This window comes from Cydia splendana, chromosome 4 (assembly GCF_910591565.1).
Source record: "Cydia splendana chromosome 4, ilCydSple1.2, whole genome shotgun sequence".
Taxonomy (NCBI): domain Eukaryota; kingdom Metazoa; phylum Arthropoda; class Insecta; order Lepidoptera; family Tortricidae; genus Cydia; species Cydia splendana.
The window spans coordinates 21,021,442-21,048,423 of NC_085963.1; the positions used below are offsets into that span (position 1 = coordinate 21,021,442).

At 37.0% G+C, this 26,982-nt stretch overlaps 1 protein-coding gene across 3 annotated transcripts in view; it reads left to right on the forward strand.

The window, feature by feature from the left end:
• LOC134790202 (syndecan) overlaps positions 1–26,982 on the forward strand; it is a 596,526-nt gene that overhangs the window by 75,059 nt on the left and 494,485 nt on the right. The window lies entirely within an intron of this gene.

Below are 26,982 nucleotides of genomic sequence, written 5' to 3' on the forward strand. Positions count from 1 at the left end.
TGACTCATGACATGACAGGTGATAAAAACGCGACCATGATACCGCAGCAGGACCGCTAGCACGGTCGCATTTTTATCGCTTGTCACCATAACTGTCACGTTCTAACAAGTATGTAAGTGCGAAAGTGACGGGCAGTGACAGATGATAAAAATAGAACCATGTCGCTATAATACGTGCATAGCGTTGTCGCATTCTAACATCGGAGCGACGTGCGAAATGCTATTGATTGATCCCGTCTATTTATTGCTCACGTTTGCATCCATCAGATTTCGTTTCTCCCTTTCCTGTTTATATTCATTATACAGTTCATCCTTTCTTTATCGCGATCTGTACATGACAGCGTGATAAAACGGTGTCCGTCACTTTCTATCCCGCGGTGTTAAATAGTGACAGTTATTTTATCACGTGGATAAAACCATCCATAATATCTGGCTGTATCTCTACTTGTGCCCGACGATGGCGACTCCTCCAACTGTTTTTAATCTGTCACAATCACAATCTGCAATAACTTTTTACACAACTACTTAAGTGCGTAAAAATATCTGACAAAATCTTTTTTGTGGAGTCATAAGATAAGAGCAAATAATACAGGTGCAGTTTCCTATAATATAACACACTTTTTTCGCACGCCTTTTTATGCAAGATATTTTTTCAGGTGAATGTAAACTAACTTGTAACTGTTTGGTTTGAACTTTTCTACAATTCCGTGGTGAACTTTTGACCTATATAAGTCAAAATAAGTTTTGAATTTCAAATGTAGTCTTAATCTGTGACGTATTTTTTTTCTCCTTGACGTCTGACCTCGGCGCTGCCAAATCTAACCACATTAAAACAAAAGAAGGCGTATCCGTCCGTCTTTCGGACGCCAAAGCTCATAAAACGAGTAAATATGTAAATAACGACACGTGTTTTATGAGGAGCCGCGCCTTGGCCGCGTTCGTTTTTATATCGCCATTACTTGTACGCCGTCGAACGTGTAGGTGTGACAAATTGTTGTTTAGATTTAGTGTTGCAACGGCGCTGACAAGTCTTTCCGTGTCAGTCGATAAATCGAATACCGTTAGTGTTGTGTGTCGACAGAGTAACATCCCTAGTTCGCAAAACGTTCAAGCTGATAAACAAGACCAAGTGCGGGTAGCTCGAAAGTTTCGATTGGCGTTTTCTGTCGATAATTGTCATCTCGGCTAGGTTGTTGACGTGTATTAAAATATACTATAGCAAATTAATGTCTCGACTGTTTAGATTATTGCAAAGGTCGAAGGTAAGTGGCTAATTCAAACCACTCTCACTTTGCTTAGAATAGGAAATATTATAGCCTTGGGTGAGACTTGAACTCACGGCCTCTGGATGATACTCCAGCGCTCTGCCAATTGAGCCACCAATACCTCATCCATAGCCAGCGAAGCTTTCCACCATATGGGTCTAGGTCACTCTCACTTTCTACGTTATTTGGACAGAGCAATATGAAATGTAGCTCCTTGTCTCTAAAGCTTTTATAGCCTGTTTTACGATAACACCGACTATGATTCTTGTTTCGTGTCCTTAAAGTCCAATTTCGACCAATATCAACGCAGAAAGATGAAATATCTACTACCTACTCATATCAGTTTCAACGCGGGAACAGAGGTCGAGAGAACCACATCTATACGTTCATTTGATTTATATGACGTCTAAATGCTCCTAATAATTCATAAAACAGTTCACCTCGACTTTAACCTTAATCCCTAGTATAAGTTGACCCAGAAATCATTAACAAGTCTGTGTAATGCAAGATCACTATTATTCTGGCTGTCCTGAAGTAACAAAGCCACATCGCTAGTATAATCTGACCCCGAAATCCTTAACAAGAGTGAGTAATTCAAGACCAATCCTGTACTGGTTTTTCGGTAGCAACAAATTTGGTATGCTTTTGTAAATATTAGCCCTGGAAAGTGAATGGTCATGCGCAGGCGGTTTCGAGAAAGATGTACGTTCTAAAATGTCTACTTACAAAGGTTAGGAAAATAGTACTACACCTCATAGTTTCTTACTGCATTTTTCTTTTGAATGACTATTCTGGTATCAATATTTACTCGCAAACTGAACTGTTTGAGCTTACCGAGCGCTTCGTTTCAAGCAGACCATTGTTAGAGTGATTTGATTAAAAAAACTATTCATAATTAATTAGAAACAACGGACAAAAAATATTTTACTATGTTTGTTTAACAAACCACGTTCAAAATTCAAATATACCTTTTAATGAACAAATCTAAAATCCGCAATTATCTTGTTACATCTTTACAAAATCTCAAATATCTATTTGAGATTATAAAGATTAATAAAAACGCTTCTTGCATGGGCCGTTTTTATAAACGGTGCACGCGCCACGTATTCTCTTTGCATTTAGAAGTTTCTGGGATACAATATATAGCAGGCAAAGAGAATGAGCAGGTTTATTAGGGTGGTATTCCAACTGTCCAATTTCTCTGTTCAATGTGCACTGTGTTTCACTCTCTCATTAAGCAAAATGTGAGACGAAAATACTCATTGGAGCAAGTTAGTGGACAGATGGAATACCATGCTTAGAAACATTGCATTTTCATGGGAAGATGACTTTCAAAAAATGCATGCATGTTGATAATTGGAGATCTAGAACCACTGGTTTTCCTTAAGCTATATGCTCGTCAAGTCTTGGTACTAGCAACATTAACGTCATTCGGCATATTGATGATGTTTGTTATACGGCATCGTAAATTGGGATATAATGTTCGTACAATCGTTTATAGGCCACCTGGGTCCCCATTCTATGAATATAAAATTCGAGATGAAGTAAAGTCGGTCGTCATAATGAGGCAAAAAGCAACTTTTTATGATATAGGAGGTAAACGAGCAGACGAACTGATGGTAAGCCATTACCGTCGTCCATGGACACCTGCGACACCAGTAGGATTGCAAGTTGCCGGTCTTTAAGGGGCTACCCGAGGTTTTGAATCGTATCTCCTTTTTTTGCACTACAGATAGAATTATAAGACAAACGGTTATCGGTTCTTCAATCTTTTATCTCCGTTTTGGTCTACCGGATTTTGAAAGAAATGAATACTTATTTTTTATGATTTTTTAAAACATTGTCTAAAAAAACACTTTTTTCGTATCTAGTTTGCGGTGAAGGATCTTACATGTACGAAATCTACATATTTGGGTTCGTCTTTGACGTGTCCAAAATTGTCTAGGGTTTTAATTTTAAACTAATTAACACAAAAGTTATGGCCAGAAACCAGTTTTTTAGCGTAAAATTGTTCAACTTTAATGCCAAATATCTCGAAGACAAAGGAATCTGAAGTAAATATGGGATAATATATTGCTTAAAGCTGTTGCTGTTAATATGATAAGCTACAAAAAACATTAGAAAACTAAGGGAAGGGAAGGTCATTGGTGTGGGATAGCCCACAGATGGGAGTACCTACGCTCTTTTTTTGAAAGTTTGAAGGAAACACCGCGGGCGACAGTTCCTTTCACAGTTTAGCTATGTGAGGAAGGAGATTTCTGGATAAACGCACAGTTGACAAGTGCCAACCATCTAAGTGGTGAAGATGGAAATGTTGTCGCGTAGAGCGATGGCGGAGAGAAGCGGAAGGGGTTAATCTGAACAATGCCTCGAGGAGGCAGAGCGAGGCTACATCTCTACGCAGCGCCAAGGAGTCACGCTGATCTGAAATACCCTGACAGTCGAAAATTCGAGTCTGTCTCCATTGTATGCGGTCGAGACTAGAGGGAGAAGCTGAGGATAAGTGGGCGGACAGTTGAGGACTGCCAACCATTTATGTATGTATGTCACTTTATTGCACATAAACAGGTTTACATAAAACGGACAAAACAAAACAAAAATAAAAATGTTATGTACAAAGGCGAACTTATCCCTATAAGGGATCTCTTCCAGCGAACCTTAAGTGTTAACCTTACCTATATAAGTGTTGAAAATGGACTCGTATTAAGTTGTAGTAATATGATTAAAGGCTGACCTGACTCGTGTAAATTATTGGTTATCAACTATCAAGTTATAACGAAATTTGTATATCAACTGGCGCCTGCTACATTGGTGAAATTAGACGCGTACCTATTGTATTACACACATGCTACCTTTATAGATACCGCGCTTTTTGTAGCGATGCCGAACGTCATTTTATTACACGCTTTTATTTAACTGGCAATGTTTGTGTGTATGTATGTTGGGGTCAAATCTTTAAAGTTAAATTAGACCCACTTCTTATTATTTCATTGAGCTGCTTCGCATACATATGTAAGTTGGGAGACAATGCAATATTATGTTAACATGTTGAGTTGATCTGATGATAGCGTGTGGGTTTGTTAGAATTGGTGCTATTCATAAACGTCTGTTAAGAGTCCGCAGCAAGCTCGGCCGAATTTCACCTTCGCATACAAACGGTGTTACGTTCTCATTTTAAAACCACGTGTTGGATTGTAATGAAACTTTGCACATACAATGACATGAGGTATCTAGTCCTGTAATTAGTTTATATGTGACGTTCCACGGTAAAAGGTACCTTATGAGGGTTTCTAGTTTCGGAGATATTAAATGTTTTGTAAAGAGGTGAAAAAATGCTCATTTTTTTTTTATTGTGTGATCTGAAACCTTAATGCGTAACGTTTGTTTACCTGTTTTTATTTTTGTTATAAGTTAGTTATAAGCCTAGTAATGTCGTCTCAGAGTTTAGTAGAAAAGGTACCTTATGGAAAAAAGATTGAAAATTCCCAAAAAAACTAGTCAATACGGGAAAAGAAGTTTGGTAGAGAACTGTATTAGCATTCTGCAAAACTAATTTGATAATTTCAGTTCTGGTTGGGGCGCCTCGCAAATATTATAACCGTACATAGACCGACATCACAAATCCAAGTAGACTGCTATTATACCAAAGTTACTCTCGTCAAGTCTTTCTTAACTAGAATAATCTTCATTTGGTTTGGTCGCATGCAGTAAATCAGCCATTGGTTTGCTGAAAAATGCCAATACCCGACGCATTACCTTATGGAATATCTGAGGTCATTGAACCTCAATGCCGCTTATCTTCAATAGCAACCGAAATATATTATTGATAAGAAATAGACGATTTATACCATCTTAACCCCAAAATATTATTAGTTTATCCTAACTGTTCCATCATCATCATGCCTCATCATGTAACTTGACCACAAGGTACCTTTTCATTACATACAAATTATTGGTCTTTTTTAAGATTATTATGACGAAGAACTAATTAAATTGGGGGCAGTTTAATGTAAATTAATATTTTCTATTCATAAAAGATAAACTATAATATGATTGATATTTTGTAGTGATGTATTATTAGATTTATTTCCATAAGGTACCTTTTCGTAAATGTATGGAGCAAATACTGTTATTGTTATGTAAGTTTAAAGTGGCATAAGGGGTTAAATATAGTATTTAGTTGGGGTTTTAGGATTTATTTCATTTGAATGACAGAATTTCTTTCATATGTGCTCAGAAAAATTGATTGTGTGTCACATTAAAAGTAAAAATATTCAATTTTGTGATTTTATATGAAAAAGTCAGAAAATACATTTTCACCTCTAAATCGGTATTGTTTTTTGCTTAAACTGTCTGTCAGTGTCGTTTTCTAATAGATAAAATTTAAATCTTGAGAGCTCATTGCAATCAATCGTGAAAATGAAATAAAACTTTATTTTCAAGAGATTGGTTAGTATACACATAAATCAGTCGATATCAAAAGTTTCTATTTGCATTACAGAACAAGTCGCAATATTTTTTTAATCTCAGATATATAAGGCATTATTATTTGTAGTCAACTATGTAACTTACTTCAGGAACATAGTTTTTTAGGCGGCTAAACTTAAAACTTCTCTATCGTAAAGTTGCTCATTTCACAACATTATTTTCAAAAAATCATATCTCTGTAACTACGCAACCTAGAAGGTTGATCTTTTGTGTTATCGATAGGTTATTTATTGTAGATTACTGGGGTATGCATAACTCCATACCCGCCATAAGGTACCTTTGACCGTGGGACGTCACATATATTTAGCTCCAGTTTATAAAACAAACGAAATATAGCAAAAACAAGTGTAATTTCTTAACTATGGTATCTGAAGCTACATAAATTAATTACAGGACTAGATATACCATATCCTATAAAAAAGAACAAAGTTTCAGAGCAATCTAGCTAGTCATTTTAAAATGTGAGCATAACTCCGTTTGTTTGGAGAACCGAGCTTGCTGGGGTCTCTTAGTCTGACAAGCCCTTTCTGTGTTTGTGAGAAAGGGACAGAATTTAACAAAGATTTGCTAAGTTTCATAAACACGGAGGATCTTTCTCTTACGTTTATATTAGGTAATTTCACCGCCACATGCTTGCAAATTTGACCATCTGTGTCCATCGCCTTATACGTCGGACATCTTGAGACAAAAGTTGCATAACTGCCGAATTGAGGTTACTTGTGTTTGCATCGTCGGTCAGCATCTGTTTACTGTCTGATAACTAGCCGCGAATTCGATATTAAAGTAGGTTAGAGAGACTGAAGTCTTTGATAGCAGCTTGTATTAATACCTATCCATCTCCATCATAAGTATTTTTAATGATATAGGAGGGAACGAGCAGACGAATCGTCGATGGACACCTGCAAGACCAGAGGGGTTGCAAGTGCGTTGCCGGACTTTAAGATGGACTTTAAGTGACAGTATTTTCTCAGCTTCGCTGTGCGAAGCAGGAAGTTTCTGGAGAAACGTACAGTTGTTGACTGCCAACCATATAAGTGGTGCGGTTTGAAAATATGAAATGGTGATAACCTCAAAATCACACACATGTAAGCATGTAACATATTTATGCCATCTGGTATATTTATACCATAGGTACTTACACTTTTTATTTCAGATTAATATTTAATTTTGTTGATAATTAGCAACAGAGAGGTAAAATATTTGTTTAAAGCTGAGCATCATCAATTCGCCATTCATCATTCTAATAAAAAACACCTATTCAAGATTGTTGACCCAAATCGGCCCATGTTAATGGACTCACCCGTCAATCAATTTGGATGGTACATAAAACATCGTCGTAAAACCATAATGATCGAATCAGTGTTGTCTGTCTGTATATTAAAGCTTTTAAACTAGCCAGTCAGTTCAGTGAAGTGAGTGCAAATTGTAATATATTTGACCGAGACAAGTCTGCAACGATTTTGATAACACACGCAGTGCAAGTGTTATTTTAAACGTCAAATTTCTACGAAAATAACATATGTTTGCTATCAAAATCGTTGCAGACTTATCTTGGTCTAACTCTAAATATGTTGCAAAAATCAGATCTACCTATTCTATAGAGGTAAATTAGTTAAATTGTGTGATGGACTAATTACCTACCTAACCCTTATACTATACCTAAGAACTTATGTAAAAAGTAATGAAATAAACGCATTTGTATTTGTATTTTGTATTTGTGTATCGAGTCCCATACAATTGCAGATATTCAAAGGGGTCTCTTTGTTTCCCATAAAGTTTTAAGTCATAATGTATTGTTAGTCATATTATCATTAGTCATAAAACTGAAACCGTTAACTTTTCAGGATTTTCGTAAGGTTATTCTATAGATAGGTTAGGTTAGGTTTGTTTTATGGCAATCCTGAAAAGTGGCGCGTTTCTGAACCAAATAAATTATGACTAACGAAAATGCGGGCAAACAATACATTATGACCTAAAACTTTTTGGGAAACAATAGAGACCCACTAAAATAACATAAAAAGAACAAAGAATTAGTTTTAGTAAAATGAAGCAAATATTTTCAACCCATATTTTACTTTACCCTGAACCTACTCCAGCTTAAGATACACAGTAATTCAATATCTCCTAGAAATTACGCGTTCTAAGTGTTTTATAATTTGATTGCGAAATCTGAAGCCCCGAATTTTGTTAAATATTCGATTTAACTTTTCTGCCGATTAGGCAGTAGGTACAATTTTAAGTCGTCTAAGGTTAACCAATTATTTATTTAGTTATTTATTACACAAGAAGTTACAACTTTTTTGTTAAGGACAATGCTCCACAAAACTACATTTTGTTTGACTGTGGAGTCTCACTATACTGTACTTAATACTTCATTAAATTTAAATATTAGAATAGCTTTACATTAGCATTATAAATAGCTGAATTAAGAGTCTCAAGAACCTAGCCGCCGCCATACAATCGAAGTAGAAGTTTTACATACAATTTTTTTTGTGTAACAATTTTTCGAGCGTATCTTTGATTGTGCGGGAGTGGCTTTTAGGCGATGGGCTCGTGTGATACTTAAAATAACAATGTCCTTGTTTAACAGATTAGGATCTGATATGGTAATCTGTTATCATCATCATCATACACTTAAAATTGCGTGCATGTGACGCAATTTTAATTACCAATACGAATAACGAACTGTAATGTTTTCCGAAGTTATTTTCTGCGTACTTTTTAAGATAGGTATCTACATATCTATAACATGGGCTATAAAACTACTTCACTTTCATTTTACTAAGCTAACTATAAAAAATCTGCATTTACGTGTTTGCATGCAAACATGAATTGTGTGACACCGATTTAAACTTTCACGATTTTTACTCATTATTATTACACAATTAAATATCGCAGGTTGAAAAACAGTGCGGTTACCATCAGTTTATCACTGACATAAACGCCGTCGAGAACGTAATTTACTTTATCTACTCACATATCATAAACTCTCTATGATGCCTTCAAAATCCGTAAATAATGGCCCACGTTACGATAAACTGTTTTGTTACAGCAAATTTCTTATCTGTGAAAATGTGGTAATAGCTTCATTACTATATCAAAATCGATTTGGTAATGACATTCAAATTTCGAACATCTCTGAAAAAAAAAGCAATTTGATTTGACCCCTATTCTAATATCAGTCGAGATGACGTTTTATTCGAAATCAAATGACAATTGCATACAATATTGACAAATCTCGCTTGTAAGTTGGTATCGGACGATATGGTAATCGACCCCGACTCTAGTTTGTCTTTGAATTAAAAAAAACTACGGATGCGTGACATGCGTGAAAAAAGTTTTCATTTGCCGCCATTTGACGTACAATTTATCTTTTAATTAGTTTGTAAGTAAAAAATAATTTGTTTTGTTGTTTTTAAAGTAACTATAACAAAAGTTTCGTGTAAAATGTACGATAAAGATATTTCGGAGACGCCAGCTCATATCCGCGAGTTCCGCCAGAGAGGAAAGTGCCCCAATGTCGGCTGTAATATGAGGTTAGTGAATATATCATAGAAAGTTTATAATATGTGTGTAGATAAAGCAGTGTATGTAACTGTACATAATTAGGCATTAAAACACTCGTGTGATACTATTATGAAACTCATTTCATTCGTTTCATAAACCCACACTCGTATTTTAATGCCTTTCATTATGTAGCAGTCACATAAACTACTATTCTATACATCACGTTTGCACTAATATGCGAGTGCGAGCGAGATGTATAGAAAGTAAATTACGTTCTCGACGGCGTTTATGTCAGTGACAAACTGATGGTAACCGTACAGAACATCGTGAGTGTTTGTGTCGATCCGGTGACATCCCTAGTGCGCAAAACGTTAATAGTACATTATTGTCGAGGCTCGGAAGTAGCTACTTGCAGGCTGAGGATTCGTTTTAAACGGACGACCTTGGGAGTCCGTTTAATTGAATCCGAAGCCAGCAAGTAGCCTTCCAGCCGAGTCATATATAGTGCTTTTCTCAAAAATGGTGCAACAAATATAAATATAATAGGAATATTTTACAGAAGCAACGTTTTTACATATATATTTTCACAGAAAAAGTAGAAACAATTGAAAAAGTTTGCTTTGCCGCCTTTTTATTTTTTAAATTTTAAAATAGAAGTGTATTTTTCTGCCGAAAATACGCCAAGCTATTTGAGGCAGCTAAATAGTCGCGATACCAACATTATAATAATATTACTAATCATCTGTTTGGCTGTTTAATGGGCCTGTGCCTTCATTTGTTATGGCCATTTAAACTTTTAAAAAGTTTGGAACTCGACAAATAATGGAATTTGTATGCAACATTGCAGTCCCAAAATCGAGACTGCAATGTTTTTAACTTTTTAATTTTTGACTGACCATAAACTTCGCACGTCGCAACCAAATTTTTATACGGCAACGTCGACTTTGCCGTCCATTTTTGAGAAAAGTTAATAAACAAGACCAAGTGCGGGTAGTTCGAAAAACTCGCGCGCCATAAGATGTTGATGGCAAGCCAGTCTTCTCCGAGATCACGGGGACCTCAAAACGTCGGAGGTAAATTTATAACTTAATGTTACGCGATTAAGTCCCGTATAAGATCTGTGTAAGATAATCTCTAAATATAAAAAAAAATACATATTATTCCTGTTTGCTCAATCCCTATTATTAAATCCAATGTTTACAGAAACAATATTTTGCTGAGAATATGTTATTAACATAAATTTTACAAAAGACCAAGTCGGACAGACTCATATAATATGAAAAGAATCCTAGAAATCTTTGATATTACTTTACGTGAGTTTACTTCACAGTCGTACGTGCATATTTGATCTAGAATACCTAAACTAGAAGGGAGCCTTGAGGTATTCTGTCTTCCATTGTATGAGCAACAATGTACCATCCCGAACTAGGTACTCTAAAAGATTAGATGGTATTTCTAAAATCTCTTATAGTTACAACCAAAGAACTAGAATAACTGCAGAAGTCTGACTAGAACTCAAAAAACCGGCCAAGTGCGAGTCGGACTCGCGCACGAAGGGTTCCGTACCATTACACAAAAAACGGCAAAAAAATGTTGATTGTTGTATGTGAGCCCCACTTAAATATTTATTTTATTTTGTTTTTAGTATTTGTTGTTATAGCGGCAACAGAAATACATCATCTGTAAAAATGTCAACTGTCTAGCTATCACGGTTCATGAGTTACAGCCTGGTGACAGACAGACGGACGGACAGACGGACAGCGGAGTCTTAGTAATAGGGTGCCGTTTTTACCCTTTGGGTACGGAACCCTGAAAATGGTCACACGTATAGGTATTGAACGGCGAGCGACTCAATAGGGATGATGACACATGTTGAATTTTATAACAAAATCTAGTAAAATAGATAGCAAATGAGCAATTTATCACATATTGTGGATATTCAAAAAAAATATGGAAATAATACAAAAATACAGCACCTGAAAGTTTCAAATTTTAAGTTTTTTTTAACTTCTAAAAACGAAATAAGTAAGGATACCATTCGATTCCTCACATTTTATCCAAATAAAGATTGTATGGCAACTATATACATAAACGCAATATTTCACCGACAAAAACGCAATTTTCTTGTTTTGTTCATAGTGTTCATACTTCAAGATGGACTCTCAGTGACCTTGACGTCACGGTCACTTATTGTTTTGTTAGGGGCGTTTCGCGAGTGAAGTACGACTGTCGGACTTTGACTATCATTTCTGACTTTTGTATTGCTTTAATACAATGGGTCCCATATAGACATTTGATCCTAAAAACAAACCTGATTGATTGATACCATCAATGAAAATTTGTCATGTAGCCTATTGTACAGAGCCCCTAGTGTACATTTCATTCGATGGCGTGACGAGCGTTCGCGTTTGGGTTATGTCTATTTTTGTATGGGATTTTGAACAGCGCGCCAAGCGGGACGTGATGGGGGAAACTCAAAATTCCATACAAAATGACACTTAACGCAAACGCGTACGTCACGTCGCGCTATCGAATTAAATTTACACTATGGCTTCTTTCTGTACGGTTACCATCAGTTTGTCACTGACATAAACGCCGTCGAGAACGTAATTTACTTTCCATACATCTCGCTCGCACTCGCATATTAGTGCAAACAGGATGTATAGAAAGTAAATTACGTTCTCGACGGAGTTTATGTCAGTGACAAACTGATGGTAACCGTACTGGTCTTTATGTGGAAGTTAGGATAGGTGACTGATATTCGTATACAATACAAATATGGGACGTTATCTATGAAAAGGGACCTTATTGTCGATGGCGCTTACGCCATTATTAACGATGCTCCGATATAAAATACAATGCCGCGCGACACTGTGCGGCGTAAGTGCCATCGATAATAAGGTCCCTTTTCATAGATAATGCCCCATATGTACTCTTTACTGTCTTTACAGCATGTACACCTAGTAAGGTTAGTGTGTAATGTTGTATTTGTATGTACCTATACAAATCCAGTGATCCTCTGTATTTATGTAAATTCAGTAATTTACATAAATACCTACAAAGGTAAAACACCTTCCTTGCACGCCTTCTTATCACTAAGAATAAGAACATATTCGTGACTAACTATTGACACAGTGGACTTTCTATCCGTTCGATTATTAATTTATTAATATCATCATCATCATCTTCCTCGCGTTATCCCGGCATTTTGCCACGGCTCATGGGAGCCTGAGATCCGCTTGACAACTAATCTTAAGAATTGGCGTAGGCACTATTAGTTTTTACGAAAGTGACTGCCATCTGACCTTCCAACCTAGACGGGAAACCAGGCCTTATTGGGATTATTAATCTATTAATATGCCGTGATGATAAAATTCACATCACACAATTATTCGCGTCATGTCATAATTTGGTCCGTTCACGGTGACAACAGATTAATTACTATTAACGCATGTTTATGACCGATATAAAAAATCCTCCCATGACTAATTTCCGATTCGAATTTATCTATTGCGTTCATTCATCTAGTTTTGGTACGACCTTGTTAGACATCTCAAGTGCATCAATGAGTGCGAGCAAGATGCCTTAAGGTCTCTCCAGATATATCGAGGCGCATTCGGCAAACGCCGATAGGAAAAAGCTTTATGTCTGCGCAATGCGCAAGAGCGAATAAGTCGTCGTTTGGCGCTTGCCGACGCGTCGGCGGCTTTTTTACTCTTATTGCGCAGATATAAAGCTTTTTCCTATCTGCTTTTACTAAATGCGCGTCGATATATCTGGGGAGACCGTAAGGCTGTGTTTTCACTGAGGCGGAGATGAGAGGAGACGTGCGGGAATCAAGTTTTTTTTTCTTAGCCCGTTATAGTGTCCCACTGCTCTCCCCTTGATCTCCACACCTCCCGTTGTGGTGCTTTTTCCGGCCAGTTACTGATGAAGGTGTCTAAGGGTAACATTTCATTTCTGACCGCAGCTGCACTACTAGTACGAACGCGTCGGTGTTATTGTCAATTTCCATAGTAAAATGAATGGTAGTGCTGCTGTCGTTGGAAATGGACTGTCACCTTAAGTCGTCCCGTCATCTCCGTCTGGGCCTGCCACGTCGGCTCTTTTGCGGCATCCACTTCGTGGCTATACTAGCCCACCTATCCGGATGCATGCGGCAGACGTGACCCGCCCAGTCCCACTTCAGCCTATTATTATTTTATTTTAAGGCACGATTTATATGGCTCGTGCAGATTGAATTTAGGCTTCTCCCTCGAACTTAGTGGTGCGTGTGGCATTAGGCATCTAATGACATCAATAACAGATTATAAGACCAAAATCGGCCTCCTAGGCAATTGCGTATCGATCAACATACAATACAGTTGGAAAACTCTCACACTTTTTATCCTGCATCTCGTTTCTGCACACACAAACGCCATGTTTTAAAGGAGGATGCATGTATTGACCAAGTGATTTCTCCAAACAATGGAAATCTTAACCGGTTTTGCAATTGTCTTGTTTATAATTTCAGTATGAATGTTAGCGTTACATTCTTGCCTTTAGTGACTCAAACGACAATTGTATTAGTATTAATTAACTGTGTATAAGTAGAAACGTCTGCAAACGATACTACAATGCTTAGAAATATTTAAAGGAAAAGTGGAAGAACAGACAGTAACCTTAGACACCTTAGAGATGGCCAGAGGGCCCCGTAAGCCTTTGAAATATTACACAAGTTGGGCATTTTTCTTTCTTATATGACATATATGAGTTTATAAAATAGTGCTCTACTTGAAAAAAAAAAAACAAATTAAAATATCTTCATAAAATAATGTGATTTATTTTCTAATAGACAGTAGGTAGGGGTAGGACGACGATACATATCTTTCAATGAAATAACGTCATGAACACACAGCGTACACAAAACGCTTGCAAATTTGTTGAATAAATGATAGAATATTGTCGGGGCATTGTGGACATTAATAAAGGATAAATAGCTAAGGAGAGCAACGAAACAACCGGCTTCCAGAGAAAAGATTTTATGACAACTAAAACAAAAGTTTTTTACATATAATAAAGTGACAAAATCATAGACAAAATGTATAAAAAATATAAAATTTAGTCCTCGTCACATTCAACCTTATAGACGTTATAAGTGTTATAACGTGTCTATAGATTGTTCGATCTTATCGCAAAGAGCGTAATATATTTCAATCAATGCCAATTGCAACTACCCTTATCAGGGAGAGGATAATTGGATGGTAGATAGCATCAACATGTAACTGATGTAACGCTCAAGACTTGATTGTTTTAGAAACCTTTCACAATAGGTACCCTAACAGTAGTATGAAATGGCTAGTTATATAGGTAGCCGAAGGACCTGACGAGCAAAATTTTATATCACTTAGTTGTAATGCCTTATGCACTTACTTATTTGTTTTATATAGGTAGGTACGATACAATAAAGTGTTTTACTGCTACTACTTAAAATACTGACAGTGACAATTGACTTCTAAACTGTTATAAATGTCATATACCTACTAAGAAGTAGTGCATGATCACGGCCTCCAGTGCCACACGCATGAAGCGAACCAAAAAAAAATTGTTCTTATATGTACTTCTAATAATCATAATCATAATATTTTTATTCCAAATAGATTCTTACAGATCATTTTACAATAAATGGATGGAATGTAATGGATTTGAATTACTATTCAATTGACTTATTTGACGATCACTGTCGATATCGCGACATTTCGGATACCGATCGCAGCTGCTCTACTCCTAACTCAACTCCTAAATGTCAAAAATCCGGACAGTGACATAATTTTTGACATTTGCGGCAGTAATGCAGTCGGCAGTCGCGCTGCAATGCTGCCGCAGCAGTGCAAGTGCGGTTGGAATCTGAACGTCACCTTTAGCTAACTCTGGTCCGATTCTATCAGCTTATATCGAGTAGGGCAGTGTGAAAGCGCGCTTATTCGTACAACAATAATGGAGCAATACTAACAGCATTGTGCATAACAAATGGGATTGTTGTATCAGTAATATGTAAGTTTATTTGCCCATATCGGTCCGTAGTTTGATCATTTGTTTTAATTTGTGCACAATTTCCGTGTGTTTAGACCATTTATGGCATTCAGTTTGGCGTTTGTGCTCATAATAGGCAATCAGTGAATTTGACTTTGTTCATAGTTTAAATATATTTGTACTTACTCGTAAAAGAAATAGTGGCGTAGCTGTTAGTGTAATATACAATACATTCTACACGGTGTAACATGAGGAAACCGAATTATTTTAACAGTGTATTCCTTAGTTACTTACTTACTTAGAGACAAAAATGTCCTATAAACTTTTTTGAAATTCGCCTAGTTTCAGAGATAATATTATTTAAAAAGAAAACAAGTTTCGGTTGTTACATAGTGTAAAAGGCCTTTTTGATGGTGATGTTGCTGCTATGGGACGTAGTCTAAATATCCTTATTGATAAATGTCAAAAAGTGACAAGTAACACTTTGCAAAAAGTAGGTTTTACGAAAAAAAAATGTAAAAATCAATTTTAAATGACAAGTTTACCAATAACATTTATTTTTTATGTACAAATACATTCAAAAAATTGAAAAAACAAAACAAAAAAAAATTTTTTGTCGAAATTGACCTAAACTCGTATTAAATTTTTTCTTTCTTTTGACCTCAGAAATGCGTGGTTAAAATTATTCGGTTTCCTCATGTTACACCGTGTATAAAAATAACAAATATGACATAAGGCTATTCCATCAGTTGTTGTACTATGTATATTCTGAGTTGAACTGAAGTAAATTTAGGACGTACACTACGGTGAGGTATTTCGGTATCGGACAACGACATTCTCTGGATATATTCACAGCGACCTCGGCTTTTCACGGGCATTCACAATGTCTATTTATGGCAATACAGTCGGATCAGTAGGTACATTGTTTCTATTTATGCCCTTCGTTTTAAAACGAGTTAAAAGCTACATGTTTGGGAATAAAACTACTGAAGTTTTGTCTATGAATATAAATAGTTTAAGGGAAAACTGGCGCATTAAAAGTTAATTTCTATCTTATATAAATCATGTTCTTAATTAAATAGGACCAAATGGCGGGAATAAGGCCTTGCATGCACAGAAGTGGATCAAAAGCCCATAAAAAAATTATATAGCACATTATACAAATACAAATTATTTATTGTTTGAATGTGAGTGGTTATAAATGGTGGTAATGGGGGTTATAAAAAGCGATGCGCAGATTTTGACACAATTTGTTTTAACTATATCAACCACAGCTAATGCCCCTACGTTTGATTTTTTTCGAATTTTTAATTATTATAAAAGTTTTTTTTACAATAATGAAGTAATCGAAAAAAATCAAACGTAGGGTAGTTCAGTGAAATTAGCTAAAATTACGGCATAATTAATAGAAGACTTTTTTTAATTGGGATATGTACGTTGTCGACCGAGGCTATGTTTCATCAACTCTCCCCTCCCCTCCCCCCTCTGCGTCACCCCCCCACACCCCCGCTAAGGGTCCAAAAGCTAGTTTTTCTCAATTTTTAAGAAAACCGTTCAAGCTACAGAAAAAGGGTGTAGGAACGAAGTGATCCTTATTAAATTTTGTATTTATCTCTTATACACACTATATTTCTATCACTTATAGTTTTTGAGCAATACGTCACGGAAGATGCTATTTTTAGCATTTTCAGTGTTTTTTTTTCTTCTAATGACTTTTCTCAAATAACACTTACGATATCTTTCACGCTTTTAGGGTTCCGTACCTCAAAAGAAAAACCGGAACCCTCATAAGATCACTTGTGCGTCTGTCTGTCTGTCCGACCATTCCTCCCCCCCCCCCCCCCCCCCCCCCTTATCTCTGAAACTACTGGGCCTAAAATTTTGAAAAAATACACAAAATAATACTTTAGGAAAACCTATTACAAATGTGCAGTCAAGCGTGAGTCGGACTTATGTACGGAACCCTTGGAACGCGAGTTCGACTCGCACTTGACCGGTTTTTTTTATTTAAGTAAATAGTTAATATGTTATTTAAAATGGGTATTATTTATTGAAAGAGTTTGTGTATCTGGGAACCTTGTTCACTAGGGACGGTAAGCATGATAAAGACATTGAAAGGAGAGTGAATGCTGGAAATCGTGTGAATGGGGCACTTAACGCTTTTATGAGCAGCCAGAAGGTGTCGCAAAAAGCACGGTTGGCTGTTCATAGAGGGGTGTTGGTGCCTACACTTATGTATGGTAGCGAAAGTTGGGTATGGCAGAAGAGGCATCAGAGCCACGTGAATGCAGTGGAAATGAGAGCGCTGAGAAGTGTGTGTGGTGTGAGATTGCAAGATAGAATTAGGAACAGTGTGATAAGGGAAAAGTGTGGACTGAATGTTGATGTAGTGACTAAAATTGAGAAAGGTATTTTGAGATGATTTGGACATGTGGAAAGAATGAGCGAAAGAAGGCCAACAAAGAGAGTGTATACGGGAGAAGTGGAAGTGGGAGTTGGAAGGGGTCGACCTCGGCGGATTTTCTCTGATAAGATCGGGGAAATCCTGAAGAAAGGCCAGGTCAAGAGCACCCTAAACCGGCGAGCGTGTATGAGGAATGTAATGAAAATGAAGGAAGCGAAAGAGGTATGTCAGGATCGTAGCAAGTGGAAAACCGTGGTCTCTGCCTACTCCTCCGGGAAATAGGCGTGATTATATTAATGTATGTGTTATTTATTATTAAACTACTTCATTTGACGATCCCATGCCATTTTTAAAATACATCGCCTTCAAATATTTTCAATGTCAGCTAATATCGTTATTAACCACTTGTCTGTATATGAAACGGATCCTGACCGAAATTTATAGGTACAGCACAACCGAGGGTGAACCCACGACTTTTGATCACCACACACATCTTCTTCCTCGCGTTAGTTGTCGCTTTTCGGTGAAGGAAAACATCGTGAGGAAACCGGACTAATCCCAGTAAGCCCTAGTTTCCCCTCTGGGTTGGAAGGTCAGATGGCAGTCGCTTTCGTAAAAACTAGTGTCTACGTCAAATCATGGGATTAGTTGCCAGCGGACCCCAGGCTCCCATGAGCTGTGGCAAAATGCCGGGAACAACGCGAAGAATATGATGAACTTTTCATGTGTGTGGTGGTCAAAAATCGTGAGTTCACCCTCGTTTGTGTTGTATAAAATTCGGTCAGCGGGCGCAGCACGGTTCCATTTTTATCGCCTATCACTATGCGCGTCCCTTTCGCACTTACATACTTGTTAGAGCGTGACAGGCATGGTGAGGCAACATAGAGGTACAATATTAGAGAGGAAACGGGGGAGGGGCCAAATGACCGAACGAGATACACTTATAGAACTTTCAGTAGGAGTAGCAAGAAAGCGGTACTATTGCTTGTCCTTGTCACAGTCTCACTTTCTGTTTGTTCCCCACCATAAATTTAGTATGGGTTATGGTGGGCAACAAATAAAATTTTTCATTTCATTTCATTTCAATAACCCGACCGAAATACGTAGATTTTTGTTTTTGGTATATTGTCAGGAATGTTAAAACGTGTTTTTAATATTGTCGCATTGCGTATATTTTGTCCCTCACGGAGGCACGCGCACATCACTTCTATAGGCTACCTTTTATGTGAGGCAAGCTATAAAAACGCGACCGTGCGATCTGTTTCACAGTAAAGTGGTTAATAGTAACGATGTTCGGTGAGCTTAAAAATGTTTGAAGACGATGTATGTTCAAAATGGCATAGCATCGTCAAATGAAGAAGTTTAATAATAAATAATACACCATTTTAAAGAACATATTAACTATTTATTTAAATTAAACAAAATTTGGCGATATCGTAAGTATATTTTGAGAAAAGTTATCTTACAAAAGAAAAAAAACGTAAATTCTTAAAAAAGCTGCATACATGGTGACAGATTTCACAAAAACTATAAGTGATAGCACTATAGTGTGTATAAGAGATAAATAGCAAATTTACTAAGGATCACTTCGTTCCTACACACTTTTTCTATATCTTGAACGGTTTTCTTAAAAATTTAGAAAAACCGCGTTTCGGGCCCTTTGCGGGGGTGTGGGGGGGTGACGCAGAGGGGGGAGGGTTGGGGAGGGTTGATGAAAAATAACTTCGGTCCATAACGTACATATCCCAATTGAAAAAAGTCTTCTATTAATTATGCCAAGTTTTCCATATATTTTTTTCCAGAAGCAACGTACTAGGGGCATAGCTATGGTTATTAATACCTACATCAAGTTATGAACAAATATTTTGCATAATGTCAATATCCCGAGAGGAAAATGGGGGCTACGTTTGTATGGAGAAACGGAGAAAACCGTTTAGATAGAATCCTCGAAATGTAGGTACCATATCGGAACACGCTTAGCTACAATTGATGAATATGTAATTTTTCCAAGTCATACGGTTTCTGTTACATGTTGCGTACAGTGTTAAAATATACGCACTTTTTATAATCGCAACATAGCAAGCTTCCTCATGGTCAGTCAGGCACGCGCATTAAGCGTATAGCTAATTAGTAATTACCTACGGACATACGTTCGATTATGAGGACTTCCTATGTGTAGCTTCCTTGATCATTCTTTTACTGTGCGCCGACAAGGAAACGTGGGGACGCGTGTTTACAGAGTAAAAAGAGTAGTTTCTCTAGGCGCGTGGTTTTCCAATGAATTTAGACTTAGTGACATTTCTTAATAACTGAATGGAGCAAATTTTTACGCTGCACCCTTGCATGCGGCATACATTTTTTTCGGTACTTGAGACTCGAATGAGTAAAACGGGAGATATTTGTACCAGAGTCGTTAACTATTATTTTATTCTCCACAGTGATGCTAGTGACCATTTTCTAAAATGTGTTTAACCCCATTAACTAACTGTATAGATTTCAATTTCAAAAAATCCTAGTCTTCGGCGACGGGGCAGCCCTACCGCAGCCCTGGCCCAGAACTCCACCATTAACCAACCCTCCTCATATATGTATTTTTTTTCTTGTTGTAGTTTAATTAAACTTGCTGTCCTCAATTTCAGTAACATGCTTAAACCACTGTTTATTAATGTTGATGTATTTTTGTTTCAGGTATGTTTTCGTCTTGCTTGGGTTATTTATTCATTTGACGCACATAGCGTACAAGTTAATAAAATAACGTCTCACGCTCCTCAGCAAAGGTGGGTTCATGTTTGTTGCTGAATCTTAATAATACTGAACCTACCGGAAATATTTGTTGTCATAAAATCATATATATATATTAAAAAAACCCGACGCAATGAAACGGGTGAACAGATTTTGATTTAAAATGTCTAAAAACTAGAAAATCTGCTTTGATGTACGATCGTGATTTTGGCTAGGTCCCCGATGACAAACGAAAAATTATTTATTCAATGGAAATATTTCAATCTTCAACTCGTCGAGTTTCTATATTCAATCCATATGACAGATGTTTAAAGAGATTGCGTTTTCCTTAGAGAATAATAACTAATCAGCTAAAGACAGCGTCTCCAGACAGATAAGCGTGCTTGAAGCCTGGTCTGCGGATCCCAGACAGAAGGGTAAACGATATCCCAGAATAATGGACCACATTAGTCTCTTAGACCATTGTTCACTCAAGGCGTAACACACGGGGAGAAGTTACGTCGCGCACCGCTGCGTTGTACCATCGAGTTTTGCTGAAGAACGACCCCACACCCCACGCACTATCTAATCTGTATCTTTAGGTATTTAAATAAAAGTATACAAATCATTTGTACATTTTCGGGTACTGTCATAGTCTAATAAAACATGGTCTTCTCTTCCACGAGTGACACAAGCCTACGTCACAATAACATTGCCACTTTATATAGCGCTATCGCATACTATCATATAGCGCTGTCGCATGATGACGTAGGCTTGTGTCAGTCACGTGACCACGAAAAGACGGGAAGAGAGTACCAGGCGGAGTATATTATTATACAATGGGTACTGTTATAACATTTATTGGTTAACCAGCCAAATACAAAACCGCCTGAATCAGTCACTGAACGACCTGACTTTAATCCACATTATATGATCATGTCATGTTTTCATCTACCCTCAACTGGCTCAAATGGTTATTTGAGGATAAATTTTGTTTACTTTTATTTAAATACCTAAAGATACATACTATAGAGCAGCATTACCCATTGGTGGGTAGTGATCGAATATTGAGTGGGCCCTGAAACTGCTAGGGAATCTGAGCATAACCAATAAAGTTGTATGCCCTTTTTAAGACGGCTATAGGTGGGTCCCGAATTTGGCAGTTAGGTGGGTCGGAGCCCAGTCAACTTTGGGAACCACTGCACTAGAGTGTCTCTTGAGCGTCGGCGTCTAGTGTTATGCAAAATTGTGTCGCTGCGCAGTTGCCCCAACGTTGCGTCGAGCAGCAGCCATAGCCATGTTGACTAGACGCCGACGCTCGGGAAATGCTAGTGTGGAGTCTCTCTTATTAACTTACTTGACTTGACTGTCTCTTGAAATGTCCAAAGGTCTTTAGAGCAGAGGGTATCAAGTTATCAACAATGGGATGCCATCTTCTTAAGGGCTTTGATACGCTCTAGGTCCTATAACAGCCCTCGCTTCTACAAACGATATAGTTCACCGTCTTCTTTAAATGATAACGTTTACTTTTGGTGCGGAGATTCCAATTCAATGCTAACCCCAGTGGTCAGGGCCTTTTGGAGGCTGTGTTCAATCCAATTCTGGCTGAACACATTATTTGGACCCAAATTGACTACGAGTTGGTTATCGCAGCAGGAGATGTGGAAAATAAGAAAGGAAGTTTAGCCTAGAAGTCGGGCACACGTAAATACTAAAGGCTCCGTCACACAGGCGCGTGAGAGGGACGCGCCACTTTTACATATGAACCGCTCACGCCGCGCTCACGCCCCGCTCTGAAAACGTGCCTGTGTGACGGAACCTTAACTTAAAAATACACCTTCAACGTCATACATTCAAACGCGGCTCGCCGCACCGCACTGCACCGTGTGTTTTGTACCTAACAGGAACAAAATGAATGGCACTACTTAATGCCTTTGAGACTGTAGCTGTCTATCGAATTCAAACTTTATTGCTTATTGATAAGGTACACGTTTGGTTGCAGCCGGGGATTAGCTAGATTGATATAACTGTTTCGCACTGATAAAAAAATATCCGTTTAGTTGGAATTTACGTCTCATGAGACTTTCAGCATTAAGTAACTTTTAGCTATAATAAACTTAACGAAAAATTCTACTTATTTTAAACATTAACATATGCGGCATCGAAAATTACAGGCGAAATCGTTAATTGTTAATTAACCAGTCAATTTTGGCGAAAGCGTTATTTAACGGATGATTAAAAATATTTCAATTAACTGTACTTTCGGAATGGAGAGGACGAAATGAGCCTTTTATTTTAATTAATCACCTATTTTCATTAAATGCGGTGACATTTGGATTGGTCATTATATATGTAATACTCGTGCAGATTTAATTAAATTACTATGTGATGGGATTCCTTTAGGAATACCTTTCATATTTATGTTTTTATTGATGTATTTACATTTACTGTAAATTAATGGAACACGTTGAACATGTAGACATGTTTTTAGCTATGGACAAAGCATTGGAAAATAACACAATAAAATTATATAAAATAACAATGAAGAACAAAAAGAAACATAAAATATAAAACAGAATCTAATAAAACTACAACTAGATATTTACAATCTCAATATTAAAATAACGTACCGTACGTACGTGACGTATTAAGATGGTGTATCTTACGGTATCTGACGATAAATTATCGCTCCGTCTGTGACAAGCTTTTTACGAATTGACAGTGACCGGACTACCTTTTTAAGAGTTTTCTGCCCCAATGTACCGACATATCGGATTCAGAGCACGCGTATCCGCTGCATCTCGAAGGATGCCTGTCCGACGTGCGTGGGCTTAATCATCGTTAAAGATTCCGATACTAATTGCGTTGCGATCAAGTGTCTGCTCATTCTACTTCTTCGTATGACAATAGATTGTCACTATCATTGACGCTGTTTATTTCATTTGTACCTATCTCTTTCTAATATTAGTTTTAGTTTGATTAAATTTCATGTTGAAATTGTAATACAAATAACGGGCGAGCGGGGAACACAATTACATACAATTGAATAAATGTGAAAAGCCCAAGGCCTCAAACCAACGTTCAATTTATCTAAATTGTCGATCCTTAAATCAGATCCTTTTAGAAAGCCTATCTAACATTCAATAAGAAAACATATAAATCGACATGTTATAAATAGGTGCTGGCCGTTGACTGTATTTATCGATATCGATGAAATCAAATCAAATATCAAGTATTGCGCCTTAACGCCAATCCAAATGTAAAAAAAAATATTGGAGTTCTTACTCGACTTGACATTTTCGTTTGGAGTTAACAATTAATAATTGTCGTGGCTACGTTTGGTGATATTAAATTGGTAGGTAACTATTGATTTAACCAAATGCTGGACTTTGGAACATTGACGTTCTATCATCAAGTAGCGTCTTTAAACTAAAATAACGCATTAATCGTCACAATTGTTTATCAGAGTCTAGAATAATTTAATTTACTAGAGATAGACTCTTCTATTGTAACAATATAGTCATAATAGGTATCTAAATTTTTCGTCTATATCGCTTATCGCTTATCACAATTCCAAAGTACCACCGTCTCAGTCTCAGGAGAACTTTATAAGTGCTATTTAAATCGGTTATAAACGCTCCAGATTCAATTACGCGAACTAGGTGGAGAGAAAACCGTATTTCATATTAAAATAAATGTATATTTCTTTTCCAAGTATACTAGTTATTATCCAGCCATTATATTTTTGAAGGGATCTTATTACGAGGCTTCTATATTTGGAGCTTTTTAATGAGATCATAATGAATTTAATTTGTAGGTACAATTTCACAATAGGTTGTTTTAGCCTGAAATGTTTTTATTTACGTGTAATTTATATTATTTATTAAAACCGAATGAAATAAACAAAAACAAACAATATAATATTATAGAGACATATGTTAAAGGTCACGAACATTTAGTTATTCTTATTCAATATTTTCAAGACCTTAAAACATTTTTGAACATTAATCACATTTAAATAAAGCCTAAAGTACCTTAACTTTATGTAATGTTTCTTTCATGTCCCTTTACCATGTGATAGGTACTAGTATTTTGTATAAAACGGTTATACCCCATATCTCTTAAATCGCTATCGCTATCTTTACCGAGCATGATTTAATAAATAACCCACAAAAAGCCTCTCAAACTATGTTTTACTACCACATAAATAGCTATATTAATATCTTCGTAATCCTTTGCGATGGCGAGTGGCAGCGTCAGATAAAGCACACTTATATAAAAGGACACATCTTAATAGCGAATGCTCGACGCTTAAGCCTTTTTGATGGCGGGTAATAGAGTACTTATCAAGGGCGTCGTGTCACTAACCCGACTGACACTTCCCGACAATCGGTTATCCTTATCCCACTAATAATGTATTGTTGGAAAAGTGGACGGTGTCTTTCTTTTCGAGCTCTTATTTAGCCGCAAGTTGAAGCGTCGTCAATTCTTACTTTGTACGAAAGTTTAGTTTATTGTACGAAAGGTTTTATGAAAAACAATAATGTTTCGTTTGCGTTGCGTTTGGATTGGTTGATTGGATCATTAATACTTTAAGCCCAGATATTTTATTTCAACTCCATTATAAAAATATCACGTTATAACGGAATATCACGTTATAACGGATAAAAAAGTCAGGTCTACAATATTAATTAGTGAGTTCATTAGGTTTACATAGGTGAAAGCCATTTTATTTACATTACTCTCCAGGCCAAAGTTCTCTTCTCTCTTCTTCTCTGTCGTATCGTTCTTGACAGAGCGGTTCGTGATCACGTTGACGGTAGAGGTGGACACAGCTCTTCAGCAGGCTAAAGTTACATACTCGTATCAAATAGACGGTACTAATAAACAAAAGAAAAACAACAAGTAATATTATACGAAAAAGGACTTAAAAATATCGTAGACGTATATCGAATTATCGATAATTCTATTCCACGATGTCGATTATTCAGTGCGCATCTCTAATTATCGGAATTAGTAATTCAATCAAATGATTTCATTTAAGGCCGACAGCTCGGGCGTCCTGGCTCCGAATTTAATGGACTTTTTTATAAGATCTATAAAACACTTAAGTAATTTGACACGCGTTTTAGGAAATGCTCTTTGGGGCGGGCTAAGCTCTTTAGCTTTTAAAAAGTTATTGTTTGTTAGGTTTTTGGTACTTTAGGAATAAGTAGCGGTTTTTATAAGTTTCGTAGAATCGGAAGAAAACCGCCACGATACGTAGAAGGCCACCTATGCGATGGACTGATTCACTGATCAAATTAAATCTGCCATGGAAATACCCCTGAACGCGTTTGCCAGAATGACCTCAAACCGCGGAAAATGGCGAGAAATCGTGCAGCAACATCTGTGCATGATGTCAGTTGACCATGACACTCTGCAAAGAGTATAACGACAAAGAAGACAGAGAATCGGACGGAGTTAATTTTGCACAGATTTAGCTGTGACGAAGTCTGATAGTGCCACCATAAATGTCATATTCCTATGTAAATATGACCTTTGCATGTCCACACTTTGTTACTTCAACGTCGATGCAAATTAAGCTTACTCGGATTCTAGTACAGTTGAGTTCACAAACATCGCTATAAGCTAATAACGTTCCAAAAATGGGGCATTATCTTTGAAAAGGGACCATATTGTCAATGGCGCTTACGCCGCACATCCACGCTAATGTGAAAAATATTTAACTTCATTTAAGAAATACGAGTATTCTACGATTTTGGGATTTTGAACGCGCGCTATAAAATCTCAAGTATCATAACTTAAATTCATAAAATTCCGCCGCTAAAACCCTGACGTTGAATATAGATAAGTAACAAATTAATAAAAAGACGTCCTTGTGAAAACTGATGCTGTGTTCCCATTTCCCCTATAGGCTGGGCGAGTGCGGGCGAGTCCAATTTTCGGGCACCACTCTGTCTAATGTGATCTCTAGTAACCGTACCATGAGTCACTGACGGTGTCAAAACTGACATATACGCTAACGTCTACGTAATTTATATTCTATATATCTCGCTCGCTTTAATATGCTAGTACGAGCGAGATGCATAGAAAGTAAGTCACACGTTCTCGATAGCGTCAGTGCCAAACTGGTGGTAGCGACACTGATTTCAATAAAATGTAAGAATATCCACTTCCACAGGTTTTGTTATTAACTTAATAATAAAATAAGGGACGTGAATGACACCCCTTGAAATGAGCAGTGTTAAAACCTCGGAACTTGAAGAGTTTTGGGGCTCTAATAAAGAAAAGTGTCGCCATTTTGCCCGCGGGCGAGTCCACTTAATAAGCTGGAATGGTTTTTCGCACTTTTTGACTGACTTTTAAAAACTGGGGGGTATTATTGTTTTTCGGCTATACATACCTATAGAGTAATAACGGCAAAAAAGGTGAATGAACAAATGTGATTTAAGATTAAGAGTCACAAGAACCCACCGCCAAAAAACCGCCCCCATACAATTGATGTAAAGCTCTCATTTTAAAACGACATACATTAACACTAATTTCAAAATACCGCTCTCATTACATCTTTCTCTTGATCTCA